The 18,499-nt window shown below is 46.8% G+C and overlaps 1 protein-coding gene across 3 annotated transcripts in view; it reads left to right on the forward strand.

Moving 5' to 3' along the window:
- The window catches only part of LOC109920487 (neurotrophin-4-like), a 61,155-nt gene that overhangs the window by 31,896 nt on the left and 10,760 nt on the right, over window positions 1–18,499 (forward strand). Inside the window, exons 2-3 of one of the 3 annotated variants that reach the window (XR_007265702.1) lie at window positions 11,811–11,864; window positions 11,950–12,041. The exons of 1 other annotated variant lie outside the window; for it this stretch is intronic. The gene's annotated coding sequence lies outside the window, so the exon portion shown is untranslated. Of the gene's footprint in view, window positions 1–11,810; window positions 11,865–11,949; window positions 12,042–18,499 lie in introns of those variants that run through there. One more of the 3 variants, XM_048617660.1, reaches the window with a different exon arrangement.

Raw genomic sequence — 18,499 nt, forward strand, 5'->3', positions numbered from 1 at the left:
ACCCTATTCCTGTAACCCTGCACTTCCCATGGCTAACCCACCTCCCCACTACCCTCTTCCTGTAACCCTGCACTTCCCATGGCTAACCAACACATCCCTGGACACTATGGACAATTTAGCATGGCCAGTCTGAGACAGAGTCTTCAGTTTGATGTCACAACAGTCTCCTCTGTCCTAGAAGTTTGCTTGAAGTTGTTTTGAAGAGGAGCAAGGGAGTTCTCCCCAACTAATACTTATCCCTCAGTCAATATCACTGAAACGGCTTATCTGGGCATTATATTGCTGTTTGCAGTGTTGGAACATGCATGAAATTGGGCAGCACAGTGGCTCAGTGGTTAGCGCTGCTGCCTCACAGCCAGGGATCCGGGTTTGAGTTCGCACATTATTCCCATGTCTGAGCGCGTCCCCTCCAGGTGCTCCGGTTTCCTCCCACAGCCCAAAGATGTGCAGGTTAGGGTGGATTGGCCGTGCTAAATTGCCGATAATATCCAAGGATATGCAGGCAGGGTGGATTGGCCATGGGAAATGCAGGGATAGGGCAGGGGGCTGGGTCTAGGTGGAATGTTCTTTGGAGGGTTCACGTGGATTCGATGGGCCGAATAGCTTGCTTCCACACTGTAGGGATTCTATGAATTGCTTGCTTTGGCTTTCCTTTAGGAGGGCAGGACTTACAATCTGAACCATCCATCATCAATTTCAAAGTGCTTTAGGAAGCAGGGGAGGCATTGAGGAGGATGTCGGAAAGATTACCGGGAATGGTTTAGGGGATGTGGATAGATTGGAGAAGTTGAGATTGTTCTCTTTGGAGAAGAGAGATCCGAGTGGAGATCTGACAGAGCTGCTCAAAATTATGAGGGGGACAGAGTAAGTGGGGAAAACTGTTACCATGCATGAAAAGATTGAGAACGAGAGAGCACAGACTGGAAGCGGTTGGTAAAGGGAGCAAAATGAACATGAGGAACTACTTCCTCATGCAGGACACAGCCAAGGGGTCGAATATAATACCTGGCAGTGTGGCGCAGGCTGTAACGTTCAAAAGGGAATCGGATTTTCATCTGAAAAGGAAGAATGTGTACAGAGAAGGCGATAGAATGAGGCTCCTTCAGAGAACTGACACAGAGATGATGGGCTCCTTTTGTTCTCTTTAAGGAAACAACTGGTACAGGCCAGATTAGCGTAGTAATTGCGATGAACGTCTAGACCAAGGCTGAGGGATGGAAGTTGATCAGTGAATTAGACAGACTGCCCTGCCTTCCTTCGACACTGCCATAAGATCTTCTACATTCACTAAACTTTCCTGAAAGGCATTGATGGTTTATTCAACCATGTGTCAGTCCCTCATCAGTGCTGCACTGATGCTGCTATCCCTCCTGAAGAACATTTTGAGCCCACAATTGCCTGCATTGTTTGAGTTAGCCTAAATAGTTAGCCAGCAGATGGCTCAATGATAACTTTCCTGTGAATAATACATTCTCTCAGTCTCACGCATTGACCCGCGATATTCCAGTACAGTCTCCCAGTGAATCAAACACCGTTCTAATTTTATTCTCAGCCAAGAGTTTCATACAGGTCAACCGGGAGAGCTCCCTGCGCATTACAAATTAGAAACTGAATCAGAGATCGCTGGAGAAATTCAGCAGGTCTGGCCGCATCTGTGGAGAGAGAAACAGAGCTAATGTCTCAAGTCCAGTATGTGTCTTCTTCAGAACTTACAAATTAGGATCAGCAGTAAGCCATTTAACTCCTCGGGATCCTGCTCTAACATTCCATCAGTTCATGGTGGATCCGATTGAGGTCTCAACTCCACGCTCCTGTCGACGTTCCCTTTTTAATCCAGAATCTATTCTCCCTCCGCATTGTTGAATGATTTCCCCATCTCTACCACTCTTTGCGGAAGAGAGTTTCACAGACTTCAATTCCCTAAAATAAAAAGAGAAAGTGCTAGAAACACGCCAAAGATCCTTAGACAGCACCTTCGAAACCCACGACCACTTCTGCCTAGATAGGTACATGGGAACACCACCAGCCGCAACTTCCCCTCCAAGCCATTCATCGTCCTGACTTGGAAATATATCGCCATTCCTTCACAGTCACTGGATCAAAATCCTGGAATTCCCTCCCTAATGGCATTGTGGGTCAATCCATGGCAGGTGGACTGCAGCAGTTCAAGAAGACAGCTCACCACCACCTTCTCAAGGGGCAGCTAGGGACCGGCTATAAATGCTGGGCCCACCCACGTCCCACTCATGAATAAAAAAACTGTGGGTCAGGCAATAACTGGAGAAAGAGAGAGATGAAGACAACATTTTAGCTGGATGGTATCTATAAAAACTGGAAAGTGCTCGATATGGCATAGCCTTTAAAGGAGTACACTACAGAACAGGGAACAGTGGTGGGGCAGGGAATGAATGGTCTGTGAAATAGGCTGGGCAGGACTGATTAATCTGCACAATGAAAGCGGCTGGTGATAAAAAATAATGAGTCAAAATAGAGTGTAACATTGTGACAGAACCTCTGCGCAAAAGTGAGAGCAGTGGTTAAGGTGAAGCATTAAGCCCATTTTGAGAAGGAAGGCTAGGATAGTTCTCCTTAGAGCAGAGTAAGTTGAAACTAAGTTTAATAGAGATGTTTAAAGTTATAAAAACAGGAGACTTGGATGAACCAGCTAGCTCCTTTAAGGTGATGACCCAGGTGCAAAGGATTTTTACTGTGGGGAAAGACATGGGAACTCGGGGAAATAAATAGTGATGTCTTGAAAATGACGTTACAGAAGAGGAGGCGCTGGATGTCTTAATATGCATAAAGGTAGATAATTCCCCAAGAACTGATCAAGTCTATACCAGGGACATTGAGGGAAGAAATTGTGGGGAAAGCAAGCTGGCCTAGTGGTATTATCTCTGGACTGTTAATTCAGAGACGCAGATAATGGCAGATGGTGGAATTTGAATTCAATAAATATCTGGAATTAACAATCTAATGATGAACGTTAATCCATTGTCAGTTGTTGAAAAAACCAATCTGGTTCACTAATGTCCTTTAGAGAAGGAAACTGCCATCCTGGTCTGGCCTACATGTGACTCCAGACCCGTAGCAATGTGGTTGCCTCTTAACTGCCCTCTGGGCAATTAGGGATGGGCAATAAATGCTGCCTAGCCAGCAACACCCTCATTCTGTGAATGAATAAAAAAAAGCTAATGTTTCAAGTCTATACGACTCTTCATCAGACCTGATGAAAAGTCATCTAGACTTGAAACGTTAGCTTGCTCTCTCCATGGATGCCCCTGACCCACTGTGATCTCCAGCATCTGCAGTAATTTGCTCCTAGTAAGAAATTGCAGGGCCCCTAGCAGAGATATTTGTATCATCAATAACCAGAGTGAAGTGCCAGAAGACTGGAGGGCGGCTAATGTTGTCCCATTATTTAAGAAAGGCTGCAAGGAAAGCCGGGGAACTACAGACCGGTGAGCCTGATGTCTGTGGTGGGTAAGTTGTTGGAGGGGATTCTGAGAGACAGGAGTTACATGCATTTGGAAAGGCAAGGACTGATTAGGGATAGTCATCATGGCTTTGTGTGTGGGAAATCGTGTCTCACAAATTTGATTTGAGTTTTTTGAAGAGGTGACCAAGAAGATAGATGAAGGCACAGTAGTAGACGTTGTCTACATGGACTTTAGCAAGGCCTTCAACAAGGTCCCACGAGGTAGACTGCTTAATACTGGCATGGTGGCATAGTGGTTAGCACTGCTGCCTCACAGCACTAGGGACCTGGGTTCAGTTCCACCCTTGGGTCACTATCTGTGTGGAGTTTGCACATTCTCCCTGTGTCTGCGTGGGTTTCCTCCAGGTGCTCTGGTTTCCTCCCACAGTCCAAAGATGTGCAGGCTAGGTGGATTGGCCATGCTAAATTGCCCCATAGTGTTCAGGGATGTGTAGAGTAAGTGGGTTATAGGGGGATGGGTCTGGGTGGGATGCTCTGAGGGTCAGTGAGGACTTGTTGGGCCGAAGGGCCTGTTTCCACACTGTTGGGATTTCTATGATCTAGTACAGTTAGATTACGTGGGATTCAGGAAGAGCTAGTCAATTGGATATAAAATTGGCTTGAATCTAGGAGACAGAGATTGGTGGTAGGGTGTTGTTGTTCGGACTGGGGGCCTGTGTGCAGCGCTGTGCTGAGTCCACTGTTGCTCATCATTTATATAAATGATTTGGATGAGAATATAGGTGGCATAGTTAGTAAATTTGTGGATGACACCAAAATTGGTGATGTAGTAGACAGTGAGGAAGGTTATTGCAGAGTACAATGAGATCTTGATCAACTGGGCCAGTGAGCTGGGGAACGGCAGATGGAGTTTAATTCAGATAAACGTGAGGTGTTGCATTTTGGAAAGACAAATCAAGGCAGGACTTAAACAATTAAAGGTAATGTCCTGAGGAATGTGATTGAATAAAGAGACCTAGGGGTGCAGGCATATAGCTCCTTGTAAGTGGCATCACAGGTGGAAGGGTGGTGAAGAAGGCGTTTGGCACACTTGCCTTCCATTAGTCAAAGCATTGAGTATAGGAGTTGGGACGTCATGTTATGGCTGTACCATTGCTAAGGCCACGTTTGGAGTACTGCATCCAATTCTGGTCGCCGTGCTACAGGAAGGAAGTTATTAAACTGGAAAGGATGCAAAAAAGATTTACAAGGATATTACTGAGACTGGACAGGCTGGGACTTTTCTCCCTGGGGTGTAGGAAGCTGTGAGGTGATCTTATATAGTTTTACACAATCATGTTAGGTATAGATAAGGTGAATAGCCAAGGCCTTTTCTCTAGGGTAGAGGAATCCAAAACTAGAGGAGCATTGGTTTAAGGTGAGAGAGGAAAGATTTAAAAGGAACCTAAGGGGCAACTTTTTCACACAGAAAATGGTGTGTGTATGGAATGAGCTGCCAGAGGACATGATAGAGGTGGGTACAGTTACAACATTTAAAAGACATTTGGACAAGTACAGGGATAGGAAATGTTTAGAGGGATATGGGCCAAACGCAGTCAAATTGGACTAGTTCAGTTTGGGAAAACTGGTCGGCGTGGATGAGTTGGGATAAAGGGTCTGTTTCCATGTTGTATGACTCTGAGTCTATGAAGGGCTGAATGGCCTTTGTGCTGCACAATTACACAACTCTCTTTTCATGGTGAAATTGTGGACAGTTCCCAAATTTCACCATCTGTGTCCATTGCCAGTGTATTTCCTTCCATATTGTCCCATGGAATTTAACTTGTGGTGGAAAGGCTTAGAGCGCTACACTTTAGAAGAAGGAACAAGACAAGGGAGTACTCAGTGAATGGCAGGACACACGGAAGCTCAGAGGAACAGAGGGATCCCAGGCTGTTTGTCCACAGATCCCTGAAGATGGCAGGGCAGGTTAATAGTGTGGTTAAAAAAAACCATGTGGGACACTTCTCAGCTCTATCAGCTGTGAGATAGATTCTAAGAGCAGGGGGATTATGTTGGAGCTGTACAGGACTTTGGTTAGGCTGCAGCTGGAGTACTGTGTGCAGTTTTGGCCACTGCACGACAGATTACACTAAAGTGGGTGCGGAGGAGATTCACTAGAATATTGTCAGGGATAGAGCCGTTTAACTATGAAGAGAGTCTAGATAGGTTCGGTTATTTTTAGAGCATAGAAGGCTGTGGGTGTATCTGATGAAGGCCCAGAAGGTCATGAGAGACAGGCTGGATAGGAAGCAGCTGTTCCTGTTAGTTGAAGGGTCAATAATCATAGAATCTCTACCGTGTGGAAACTGGCCCTCAGTATCCCACCCAGACCCATCCCCTATAACCCACCTAATCTACACAACCCTGAGCACTACGGGCAATTTAGCATGGCCAATCCACCTACCGTGCACGTCTTTGGATTGTGGGAGGAAACCCACGCAGACATAAGGAGAATGTACAAACTCCACACAGAGAGTCGCCCGAGGGTGGAATCAAACCCAGGTCCCTGGTGCTGTGAGGCAGCAGTGCTAACCACTGAGCCACCGTGCCAAGTGCCAACCACAAATGGGGGCAGGGGGGCATAACTTTAACGTGAAGGGCAGGAAGTTTAGAGTGGATTTGAAGAAAACATTTTTCACCCAGAGGGTGGTGGGGAACTGCAATGCATTGCCTGGGAGGGGAGTTGAGACAGGAAACCTTGTAACCTTTAAAAAGTACTTGGATAAGCACTTGAAGTGTCATAACATTCAAGGCCATGGACCTAATGCTGGAAAGTGGGATTGGTGTAGATAGATTTGATGGGCGGATGGGCCTCTCTATGCTGTTTGGCTACCTATTTCCCCAGCACAAATCTCTCATCGCCTTCTGTGAGCTTTCAGAATCATTCCCCTCGCTTGCTGCCAATGCTGGGCCTCTCTGAAACCATCTCTCTCATCCCTTTCCAATTACAATCATCTCATTAGATTGTAAAGTGGCAAAAGGCTCCAAACAAAGATGAGAACGCTGCTCTTTCAATTTATGCTGAGCTTCATCCCTCGGGCGACTGTTTGTGATGTGTCTCTGTAGCTGGTTATGTTCAAGTGCTGGTGAGGTCTGGGAGCGGGTTTCTCAGCTTCACTCTCGCACAGACAAGGTGCTAGAGTGTGGAGCAGATGCTAGGGAAGCCCGAGGATAATCCCTGTCAGGTATGACGGCATCTTGTCTCAAAACCTGTCCTTCAGGTGAGATGTCCGACTGAGAATTCCTCTTGCCTCATTTGGCAGATGATCCAGAAACACAATTTGAGTAAGAACGGGGAAGTTCTATCACGCACCGAATCCAAATGAGACAGAACGTCACCTGAGAAATGTTCTGCTAGCTCCTGTCCTGAGCTTGGGACACCCTCTGAGCCAATTGCGTGTTTCTGACGTGCAGACCCTGTTGTTGTGTGAGAAACACAGAACCCAATTTGTGCACAGCAACCTCCCATAATGGCATAATGAACAAACTATCTGTTTTATTGACGCCTGGCCTGTGCATAGCAAAAAACTTCAAAGTTTTGTTTCACTATTAACCTATTTTTCCTAATCAACCCATTCAGAGATGTTATTACACATCTCTGGGTACAGGTAGGACTTGAACTCAGGCCACCCCAGTCCAGGGGCAGGGACGCTACCACTGCACCACAAGAGGACCCTCAAGTTTTTTTTATGATGTGAACCTTTCGCAGATATCCCGAGAAATACACGATTTTTGAAAACGAAACCTTCTTTCTAATCATCCAGCTTCTCTTAAACAGAGTTAATCAGCATGACGTGAACTGCTTATCAGGAGGAAATGAATTCCTCCAGAAACTTTTCGTTTTGTTCCACTTGTCTTGAAATCAGTATAGTTGCATGTTAGGCTGTCATGCCATTTAAACTCAGCAATCATTCAGTGTTTTCAAGGACTGACGCACGGACTTGTTTGTGGCTAGGGTGTGGGTCCTGTATATAATACATGCTTCCCCTCTGGCTCATATGCGTCTGACTCACATTCTCAAACTAATTTCTCATCTCACTCTCTTTCCCCTGTATTCTCTCTATTGTCCATCAATTTGTTCTAGTCTCACACCCTTCACTGGCACACGCGCCCTTCACTGGCACACGCGCCCTTCACTGGCACACGCGCCCTTCACTGACACACATTCTCACTTTTATTCACTTTGTGGGAAGTGGGTGTCACTGGCTGGGCCCAGCATTTATTGCCCCGTCCCTAGTTGCCCCTTGAGAAAGTGGTGCTGAGCTGTCTTCTTGAACTGCTGCAGTCCATGTGTGTAGGTAGACCCACAATGCCATTAGGGAGGGAATTTAAGGATTTTGACCCAACGACATGGAAGGAACAGTGACAAATTTCCAGGCCAGGATGGTGAGTGGCTTGGAGGGAAACTTGCAAGTAATGGTGTTCCCATGTATCTGCTGCCCTTGACCTTCTAGAGGGAAGTGGTCATGGGTTTGGAAGGGGCTGTGTGAGGAGCCTTGGTGAATTTCTGCAGTGCATCTTGTAGATGGTACACACTGCTGCTACTGAGCGTCGGTGGTGGAGGGAGCAAATGTAGATGTGGTGCCAATCAAGTGGGGGCTGCTTTGTCCTGGATGGTGGTGTTTAGGTTCTTGAATGTTGTTGGAGTTGCGGGGTGGGGGTCAGGGGTGGTGTGTGTGTGTGGCCCAGTTGTCTGGATGGCCAGTTTATAACACAGAGTGACACCAACAGCTTGGGTTCAATTCCAATACCAGCTGAGATTATCATGAAGGACTGTCCTTCTCAACGTCTCCCCTCACCTGAGGTATGTTTAAGCTCAGGTTAAACCAACCCCAGCCATCTCCCACTCTCTCTCTCTTTCGATCCCACCTCTTTCTCCGTCATAGTATAGCCCTGTGACGTGTTGGATTATGATAACTTTACCCATTGGAGCTGCACTCATCCTTCACCACTGGGCAGTATTCCATCATCCTCCCATTGGACTCTTGAACTCTGACCTTCATACTGTGTTCTGTCTGGTTTTTACTGCCTGTCTCATTTTCTCACTGTCGTTCTCATCAATCACCCCTCCCTTTTCTGGACTTATCAGCCCCTTGTTCTTGTCTCTTCCATTTTCTGTTTCATTCTTCCCAGTGTGCGCTCTCTCTTTCTTTCTCTCTCTCTCTCCTTGTCTCTCTCGCTCTCTCTCTTTAACTCTCTTGCTCCCCCTGTCTCCCTTTCTCTCCGTCTCTCCCTGTCTCTCTCTCTCCCCACTGTGTGTGTTTCTCTCCATGTCCCTCTCGCTCTCCCTCCTGTCTTTCTCTTCTCCCCCCCTCGCTCTCCCTGCCTCTTTCTGTGTGTGTCCCTCTGTATGTCTTTCTCCCTGCTTCTCTACCTCTGCCCCTCTCCCCCTCTCTCCTCCTCCCTCTCTCTCTTTCACACTGTGTCTCTCTCCCTCTGTATGTCTCTTTCTGTCTCTCTCTCTCTCCCCACTCTCCCCATTCCCCTCTCTCCCCTCTCTCTCCCCCTGTTTCCCCCTCTCTCTCTCCCCCTAATATCCCCCCCTCTCTCTCTCTCCCCCTATTCACCCCCCTCTCCATCTCTCTCCTCCTTTCTCCCTCCCTCCTGCCTCACTCTCTCTCTCCCTCCCCCTCTCTCTCTCCCTCCCTCTGTACGTCTCTCTCTCTTTCTCTATCTCTGCCTGTCCTGCTCCCTCCCTCTCCCCACTCTCCCCCTCCCTCCCCCTCCCCCCCCCCCCCCTCCCCCTCCCCCCCTCTTCCCCCCCCTCTCCCCACCCCCTCCCCCGCTCTCTCCCCCTGTCCCTCTCTCTCTCTCTATCTCATTCCTACCCTCCCACCCCACCACCCCGACACACTCTCTCTGTCTCACTCTCTGGGAGCACTGTGAGTTCTTTGTCAGTCACATGTGGGTTCAAGTCCCAGTTAAGAACAGGAACCCAGGCCTGCAGTGCAGTGCCAGTACTGAGGGAGTGCTGCACCATTGGAGGTACAGCCTTCTCGTGTGAGTTGTTAAATCGTTTTACAGAGGACCATCTGGGGATGCCTGGAGCCAATATTTCCCCCTCCATCAGCATGACTGCAGCACAGTCTGAGCATGGCCGCACCGCTGTTTGTGGGATCTTACTGTGTGCAAGTTGCCTGACCTGTTTATCACATCACTACATTTCAGAAATCTTTCACTGATTGCTCAACCACTTGGGGCATCCTGAGATTGTGAGTCAAACACAGAGAATGCTGGAGAAAGTCAGAGGTCTGTAGCATCTGTGGAGAGACTCCATGATGACTGTTCCTCAGAACTGGGGGAGGTTGTGAGTGGTGCTTTATAAATGCAGCACCCTTTGTTTACACTCATTTTACAGTTGCACAGCTCCCTTGCATTCCTTCCTATTCTGGGTGTGTTACTTCATTTGTGGGTTAGAGCTTGTTGACTGAAAAGTCTGACCTTCAATTGTCAAGAACCTCCTCTCCAGTTCAGATTGAAGGTGTTTATAATCAGGAACTTTGTGTCGTGAGTGATTCTTCCTTGGTTAGGTAGCCAGTTGACCAGTATTGTCGTTGACCTACTCAGAGAAGGCAGTGTCAGGGGTCATGTCACTGGACTAACAATCCTGGTCCCATTGCAGGCAACGTTCTAGGATGTGAGTTTGAACCCCACCATGGAATATGGTGAGATTTAAATCCAACAAAAATCTGGATTGAAGGGCTGATGGTGACCATGTAACCTTTGCTGTAATTGCTCTAACCATCTCAATTAATCACACGATCCCTTCCTAATGTTCTTTACAGACCCACAGCAATGTGGGTGATTCTCAATGTGGTTGATGGGCAGAAATGCCAGGGACACCAGAATATCGGTGAGTTCTACTGGCAGTGGGGATGCCCTCTACTGGTCACATTTCTGTCTGTCACCTCCATTTTGGATTTGGGGGAATATGGAATGATCTGGAGGAGGCCATTCAGCGCCCCCGAGTCTGTTCTGCCATTCACTTAGATCATGGCTGGTCTGCAGCTGTATCAGTCCTGGGAGTGTTTGATGGGGACTGTGTAGAGAGAACTTTACTTTCTGTTTACTTTTAGTTTAAAAGAGCATAGGGAACATTACCCTGAATCTAACCCCCTGCTGTCCCTGTTATGGGGGTATTTGATGGGGACAGCGTAGAAGGAACTTTCTGTCAAAATGATTAGAGAGAGAGTTACTCTGTATCTAACCTTGTGCTGTCTCTGTCCTGGCAATGTCTGATGGGGGACGGTATAGAGGTAGCTTTATACCGTATCTAGTCCCGTGCTGTCCCTGTCCTGAGAGGATTGTGTGCTTTTAATTAGTTGGTGATCATGACCACTGTTCTATCTCCCTGGGCATCATGTACCCACGCAGTCAGGCATCATTGTGGTGCCTAATGTCACAAAGGCATTGTAGCATGAATGGAAATGTTTGGACCCACTGAAAACTAGGACAGATAGAAAATGTTTGCATTTATATAGAACCTGTCACACCCTTAGGATGTACCAAAGTATTTCAACCAATAACATACTTTTTGAAGTGCAGGTATTACCCAATCAACCTCTTCAGTGATGTTATGACAGTTTTCTGAAGCAGATTCAGAATTGAACCCAAGTCTCCTGGCTCAGAGGCAGTGACACTACCACTGAACCTCAACAAGCCTCCCTTTCTCTAATGTAGCAATTGTAGCTGACCACTCGAGCTTCTGTTGATATGGCCGGTGACCAAATGGTTTGTTGGTTGAGAGATAATTGTTGACGGACATTGGGGAGAACATTCTTGCCCTTCTCCAAAATATTGAACTCGGTCCTTTTGCTTTTTCTGGAGGGGTCAAGCCTAGCCTTAGTTTAATGTTTTACCTGAAAGGTGACACCTCTGACAGCACTGCATTCCCTCAGTACAGCACGGGCTTCATCTGCTGAGTTTTGTGCTGGCATTTCAAGTCTGAGTTCGATATAAAGTGGCTACCCACTGAGGGTGACCCGTCGACCTGTGCTGCATTCAGATCCACTTCCAGGAAGATCCGGTACAAATTCTCAGGAGTACAGATGGGGACAGATGAATTCAGACACTCTCGCCCCATTTTATGAACATGGGCGAGCAAGGGGAGGCCACTAATCCCCCTCCTCCCCCCAAGAATCAAGATCTGATTCTGGCTTCAACTCCACTTTGGCACTTATCCCTCCAACGACCAGAAGGGAATAAATGGTTATCCCAGGTTAGACAGGAATGTGGAATTTGAATAGATCAGTAACGGTTGTATTGAATGGTGGAGCTGCTCAAGAGGCTGAATGGATGACTCATATTCTTCTTTCGTATGTTCATATAGGGTTATAGAATCATAGAGGTCTACAGCACAGAAAAAGACCCTTTGGCCCATCAGGTCTGTATCCATTGAGTCCATTGTCAGTCAAGAATCTATCTATCCAACACTACCTTAAAAATATTCAATGACATTTCTTCCACAGATCTCTTGGGAATAGATATTCTCTCAGACTCCCCACCCCACCCCCAACAAGAGACCGAAAATCCCCTCTGAGCTGGTTGATGCAGATACAGTTATAACATTTAAAAGGCATTTGGACAGGTACATGAATACGAAACGTTTGGAGGGATATAGGCCAAATGCAGGCAAGTTCAGTTTGGGAAACCTGGTCAGCATGGACGAGTTGGGCTGAAGGGTCTGATTCTGTGCTGGATGACTCTAACTCTGTGTCCTCCATCTTAAATGTGTGACCCTTACATTTGAACAATGTCCCCTACTTCCTGGGATTCTATGACCTCTCTCCCACTTGGGTCTTCATGACCTCTTCACCTTTAAAGGGGCGTGTCTGAGTTCCGATGGTGTTAAGGCAGATACTTGGAAGCAGCTTTTCTGGAATTCCCACTGTTGTTCGCTCATTTATCCCTGCCTTTTGCGCCCTCGGGGAAGACTGAATCTATCGGGGAGCCTCCGGGTCCTTTTATTGTTTGTAGGATGTGTTTAGCCTTTCTCCATCCTGTACTCAAGTGGAGATTTTGTTCACTCTATCTTTAGGTCCCATCCTTTGCTCCCACAGTTCTCAATTTTTTTTATGTTTTGAATGAGCTCCCTGGCCGGAAACTATCTCATGAATGTCATGATTTCCTTTTTTTTAATTCACACGGGGTATATGGGCATCTGTGAGTAGACCAGCATCTATTGCCCATCCCTAATTGCCCAGAGGGTAGTTAAGGGTCAACCACATTGCTGTGGGTCTGGGGTCACATGACCAGGTAAGGACGGCAGTTTCTTTCCCTAAAGGGCATTACTGAACCAACAATTGGTAATGGTTTCATGGTCATCATTAGACTCTTAATTCCAGATTCTTTACTGAATTCAAATAAATCTGCCACAGTGGGATTCAAACCAAGTTCCCAGAGCATTAGCTGAGTTTCCTGATTAATCATCTAGCGATAACACCACTAGGCCAACTGTCTGGAGAGCTGTCTCATTGACGTCATTTATTTAGTGATGGAGCTGGATGATGTGCTGGGAAAATATTAGTATACTGGTAATCTCACCAGATTGTTAATTCAAAGGTTGATGCTTTGAGGACGTGGGTTCAAATCCTGTCACCGAAGTCAGTGAAATTTAAATTCAATGATTTAGTCAATAAAATCTGGAATATAGCGAGCCCATCCAGTTCACCAATGTCCTTCAGCAAGGGAAACACGCTGTCTTTACCCCGTCCGTTCCATATCTACCTCCTGCAGGTTTTCAGAGATTTGTGATCACGGAGGTCTAGTGTAGGCAGTTGATGCTTTGTAAGTAATTTTCTGATAATTCATTGAGTTTGTTGGGAAGCAGCAGTTTAGGTATGATACATTCTTTAGATAAAGTATAAGACTGAGAGATGGGAACACAGACATGCATGCACAGTCACGTACGCGCACACGCATACACACACGTACATACACGCACATGCACACAGACAGGCAGGCACACATTCACATGTACACCCGCACACACATGCACACAAACAGGCATGCATGCACACATTCGCGTGCCCACACATACACACACACACAGTCACACATAGTCTCACACACAGTCACACACAGTCTCACAATCTTGCGCGCACACACACACAGACTCACACATACAGACTCACACACACACACACACACACACACACACAGTCACACACACACACAGACACACACACACAGACACACACACAGACACACACACACAGACTCTCTCACACACACACAGTCACACACAGACACAGACACACACACAGACACACAGACACACACACACACACACACACACACACACAGAGACTCACACACAGACTCACACACACACACACGTCACACAGACTCTCACACACACACAGTCACACACACATACAGACACACTCACACATACACACTCATAGACACACACAGACTCACACAGACATACACAGACATGCCCAAACACTTGTGCAAGTACTCTCATTCACTTACCTACAGCTGTGCATGCTCTTGCACACACCTTCAGTGACACTGTCTTTTTGTTCTCACTTTAAACACATCACCCCCACTTCCCCAACCACCCTCCCCAGCCCCTCAGGACGATATAAAACATCCTGTGAATCTTTCTTTGACAAGGAGAGGGATGTTGTCCTGTGTGTCTGGGCCATGATCTATCCCTCAACAAGCATCACTAAAACAGAAGATCAAGTCATTCCCAGATGCCTGTCTGTGCGATCTTGCTGTGCGCAATTTGGCTGCCACCTTTCTTAGGTTGGCGACGACGCTTCAAAAGTGGCTGCGAGGAACTGACTTGATGGGCTGAATGGCATGTTTCTTCTCCTATGTATGTACATCCAGGGGCTGGGGAAGGTGATATATCAATGCAAACACGGTCAGAACTGTTAAATGGTTACAGCAGAGGATGGGCCATTCAAACCATGGCCATGCCAGCCAGTGTGAATTTGGCTGGTCATACTTCTCTAGCCCAGCCCTGTAACCCTGCAGTTATTTTTTTCTATTTCTGTGTGAAAGTAAGCTCAGTTTGTAAATCAGATTCTCTGTCTCTCTCACGTTGCAATGGCTGAACAAAACGTTTATACAAACAGGAACATGCTCCCACTTGAGCAGGAGTTAGCTGCAGTGTGCCTCAACTACTGATCCGTAAATATTTGTGGAACTTTTTGAGTTTATCCTCCCGAAGTAAGGCTACCATTCCCCTGACGACAATATCTGTCACACAGAATATCAGGAAGAAATTACATGGAGGTCACATTGCAAGATCAGAATTACCCAGAGACAATCACTAAAACAGGGAGGGAAATTTTTAAAATTTCTTTCATGGGTGTGGATGTCACTCATTAGGACCAGCATTTATTGCCCGTCCCTAGTTGCCCCTTGAGAAGGTGGTGGTGAGCTGCCTTCTTGAACCGCTGCAGTCCACCTGCTGTGGGTTGACCTGCAATGCCATTAGGGAGGGAGTTTTAAGATTTTGACCCAGCAACAGTGAAAGGACTGCAATATATTTCCAAGTCAGGATGGTGAGTGGTTTGGAGGGGAACTTGCAGAGGGTAGTTTTCCAGCGTATCTGCTACCCTTGTCCTTCTAGATGGAAGTGGTCATGGGTTTAAGTTGATAGTGTAGATACATTCAAGATGAAGATAAATGCATGAGGGAAAAGGGAACGGGGGATATAGTGAACGGAGGAGAAAAGATGTGGGATGAGGTTCAGGTGCCACATAAAGCATGAACAGAGTGGGCCAAATGGCCTCTTTCCATGCTGTAGGGATTCAATGAATTTATAGTACAGAAAGTGGCCATTTGGCCCAGTTAGTCTACACTGACCCACTGAAGTGCACCAACCACACCCAAGCCCCCACCCACTAACCCCCCATTTCCCATGGCCAATCCAACTAGCCTGCACATCCCTGAACACTATGGGCAATGTAGCATGGCCAATCCACCTTAAACTGCACATCTTTGGACAGTGGGAGGAAACCACAGCACCTGGAGGAAACCCACACAGACACGGGGAGAATGTGCAAACTCCACACAGACAGTCGCCTGAGGGTGGGATTGAACCAGAGTCCCTGGTGCTGTGAGGCAGCAGTGCTAACCACTGAGCTACTGTGCCACCCATATGTTCAAGTTTATAATCTCACCATACAGGCTTCCTGTCAGGACTACAGTTAGTGCCGGGGACTGACAGCTCCATGAACAAACCATGTCAAGTTTGTTTTGTCAGTCATGTATCAGGCCTGGTGTTAGCGAGTATCAGACAGTCTGTGTAGCCCCCAAGATAGCTGTTTGGTTTCTTTCATTCAGAAACAGTGACCTCTATCCCCTAGAACGTCAAGGGCAGCTGGTACAAGGGAACACCACCCCCTGCAAGTTCCCCTCCAAGCCACTCACCATCCTGACTTGGAAATATATCGCCGTTCCTTCAGTGTCGTTGGGTCAAAATCCTGGAATTCCCTCCCTAACTGCATTGTGGGTCAACCCACAGCAGGTGGACTGCAGCGGTTCAAGAAGGCAGCTCACCACCGCTTTCTCAAGGGGCAATTAGGGATGGGAAATAAATACCCTCCCAACCAGCAGCGCCCACATCCTGTGAATTAATAAAAAAGTAAATATTTGCACCAACAAGCTCCTCAGCGATATCTTTGGTGGTGTTCAAGCCCCATACCAGGTATGTGTCAGTGTAATCTTAGTTGATGCTCCAGTGCAGTACGAAAGGAATGCAGCACTACCTGAGGTCCCAGTTTCTACACGAAATGTTAGCCCAAGGCTCTCTCTTACCTGCACATGAAAGATGGCATGGCAGTATTCCCAAAGAAACAGCCAGTGTCCTGGGCCAATATTTATCCCTTGAACAAGGTTAGTAGCCAACAACTAAAACCTCATTGTGGTTTGTGGGATCCTGCTGTGTTGAAACAGACTGTCATGTATTCCTAAAACACGAGAGAGACTTTGGTCACTAACCACTGTGCAGTTCTGACAGGCATGATAGAACTGGAAATGGCTCTGGAGCTGATGGTTTTGATTTCAGGTTTATCCAGGCATAAAAAGAGAGACGTGCATCGAAATGGTGTCTTGCATCACTGCTGGACATCTCAAATGCCTTTGTGGCCAATGATATAGCCACCAAACATCTCAAATGGTTTTGTAGCCAAAGATATAGCCACCAAACGTCTCAAAGGGCTTTGTAGCCAATGATATAGCCACCAAACGTCTCAAAGGGCTTTGTAGCCAATGATACAGCCACCAAACATCTCAAAGTGCTTTGTAGCCAATGTTATAGCTACCAAACGTCCCAAAGGGCTTTGCAGCTAATGTTATAGCTACCAAACATCTCAAAGGGCTTTGCAGCTAATGTTATAGCTACCAAACATCCCAAAGGGCTTTGCAGCTAATGTTATAGCTACCAAACATCTCAAAGGGCTTTGTAGCCAATTATATAGCCACCAAATGTCTCAAAGGGCTTTGTAACCAATGAAAGTCTCTTGTACTGTTGGAATGGAGGAAACACTGCAGCCAATTTTCTCACAGCCGGCTCCCACAAACTGCAACGTGATCATGACCAGATCATCTCTCTTTGTGATATTGGTTCAGGGATAAATATTGGTTAGAGCACCAGGGAGATCTCTCCCACTCTTCTTTGAAATAGCATTGTGGGATCTTTCTATGTAAGGGCAGGTGAGGTCAGGTCTGCATCCTCAGGTCCAGAATTCAATTTATATTCCAGGGTGCAGACTGACTGAGGTGTGGACGTGGAGAAAACAACCGGGAGCTGTAGGCTCCCCATGTTCCCGGGAAAGCCAAGAAAGGCACAAGACAGAGATAGTCAGAACTGCAGATGCTGGAGTCAGACATAACACAGTGTGGAGCTGGAGGAACACAGCAGGCCAGACAGCATCAGAGGAGCAGGAAAGTTGACGTTTCAGATTGGGATCCTTCTTCACATTCTTGTGCCAAGAAAGGCACAAGGCTTGACCACATTCCCTTTGTCTGCTGAGAACGGGAGCATGTGTGTGAAAGTGTATGTTGCTTCCAGCAAGCTCCCCTGCTTTTCATTAAAATAGTGCTGAGTGAGGAGATGTAGAAAATAGGAGCAGGAGTAGGCCATTCAGCCCTTCGAGCCTGTTCTGCCATTCAATATGATCATTGCTGATTATCCAATTCAGTCCCCTGTTCCTGCTTTTGCCCCCATGCCCTTTATTCCCTTTGGTCCTAAGAACTACATCTAATTCTGCCTTGAAAACATTCAATGTTTTGGTCTCAACCGCTTTCAGTGGCAGAGAATTCCACAGGCCCCCCACTCCCTGGGTGAAGACATTTCTCCGCATCTCTGTCCTAAATGGCCTGTCCAGCATCCTTAGACTGTGATCCCTGGTCCTGGACTGCCCCGTCATCGGGAACATCCTTCTTGCATTTACTTTCAACAACAAAAACAGAAATTGCTGGAAAAGCTCAACAAGAGCTGGCAGCGTCTGTGAAGAGAAATCAGAGTTAAATTAGAGTCCGGTGACCCTGCCTCAGAACTGTTTAGTCATTACTCGGACAAGCTGCATTTTACCTTGTTTAGTCCTGTTAGAATGTAAATGTTTCTATGAGATTCCACAGCCCCTCATTCTTTGGAACTCCAGTGGATGTATTCCTAACTGATCCAGTCTCTCTTCATGTGTCAGTCCTGACTCCCGGGAATCAGTCTAGTAAACTTACACCACACTCCCTCCATCGCCAGAATATGCTTCCTCAGATAAGTAGATCAAAACTGCGCACAACCCTCCAGATGTGGTCTCACAAAGGCCCTGCTCAACTGCAACAAGACATGCCCGTTCCTGTGTAAAATCCAGAAGAACTGCGGATGCTGTAAATCAGGAACAAAAACAGAAGTTGCTGGAAAAGCTCAACAGGTCTGGCAGCATCTGTGAAGAAGAAAAAATTAGGGTTAATGTTTCGGGTCCAGTAACCGTTCTGAGGAAGGGTCACTGGACCCGAAACATTAACCCTAATTTTTTCTTCTTCACAGATGCT

Source organism: Rhincodon typus, chromosome 37, assembly GCF_021869965.1.
Source record: "Rhincodon typus isolate 14 chromosome 37, sRhiTyp1.1, whole genome shotgun sequence".
NCBI classification, from domain to species: domain Eukaryota; kingdom Metazoa; phylum Chordata; class Chondrichthyes; order Orectolobiformes; family Rhincodontidae; genus Rhincodon; species Rhincodon typus.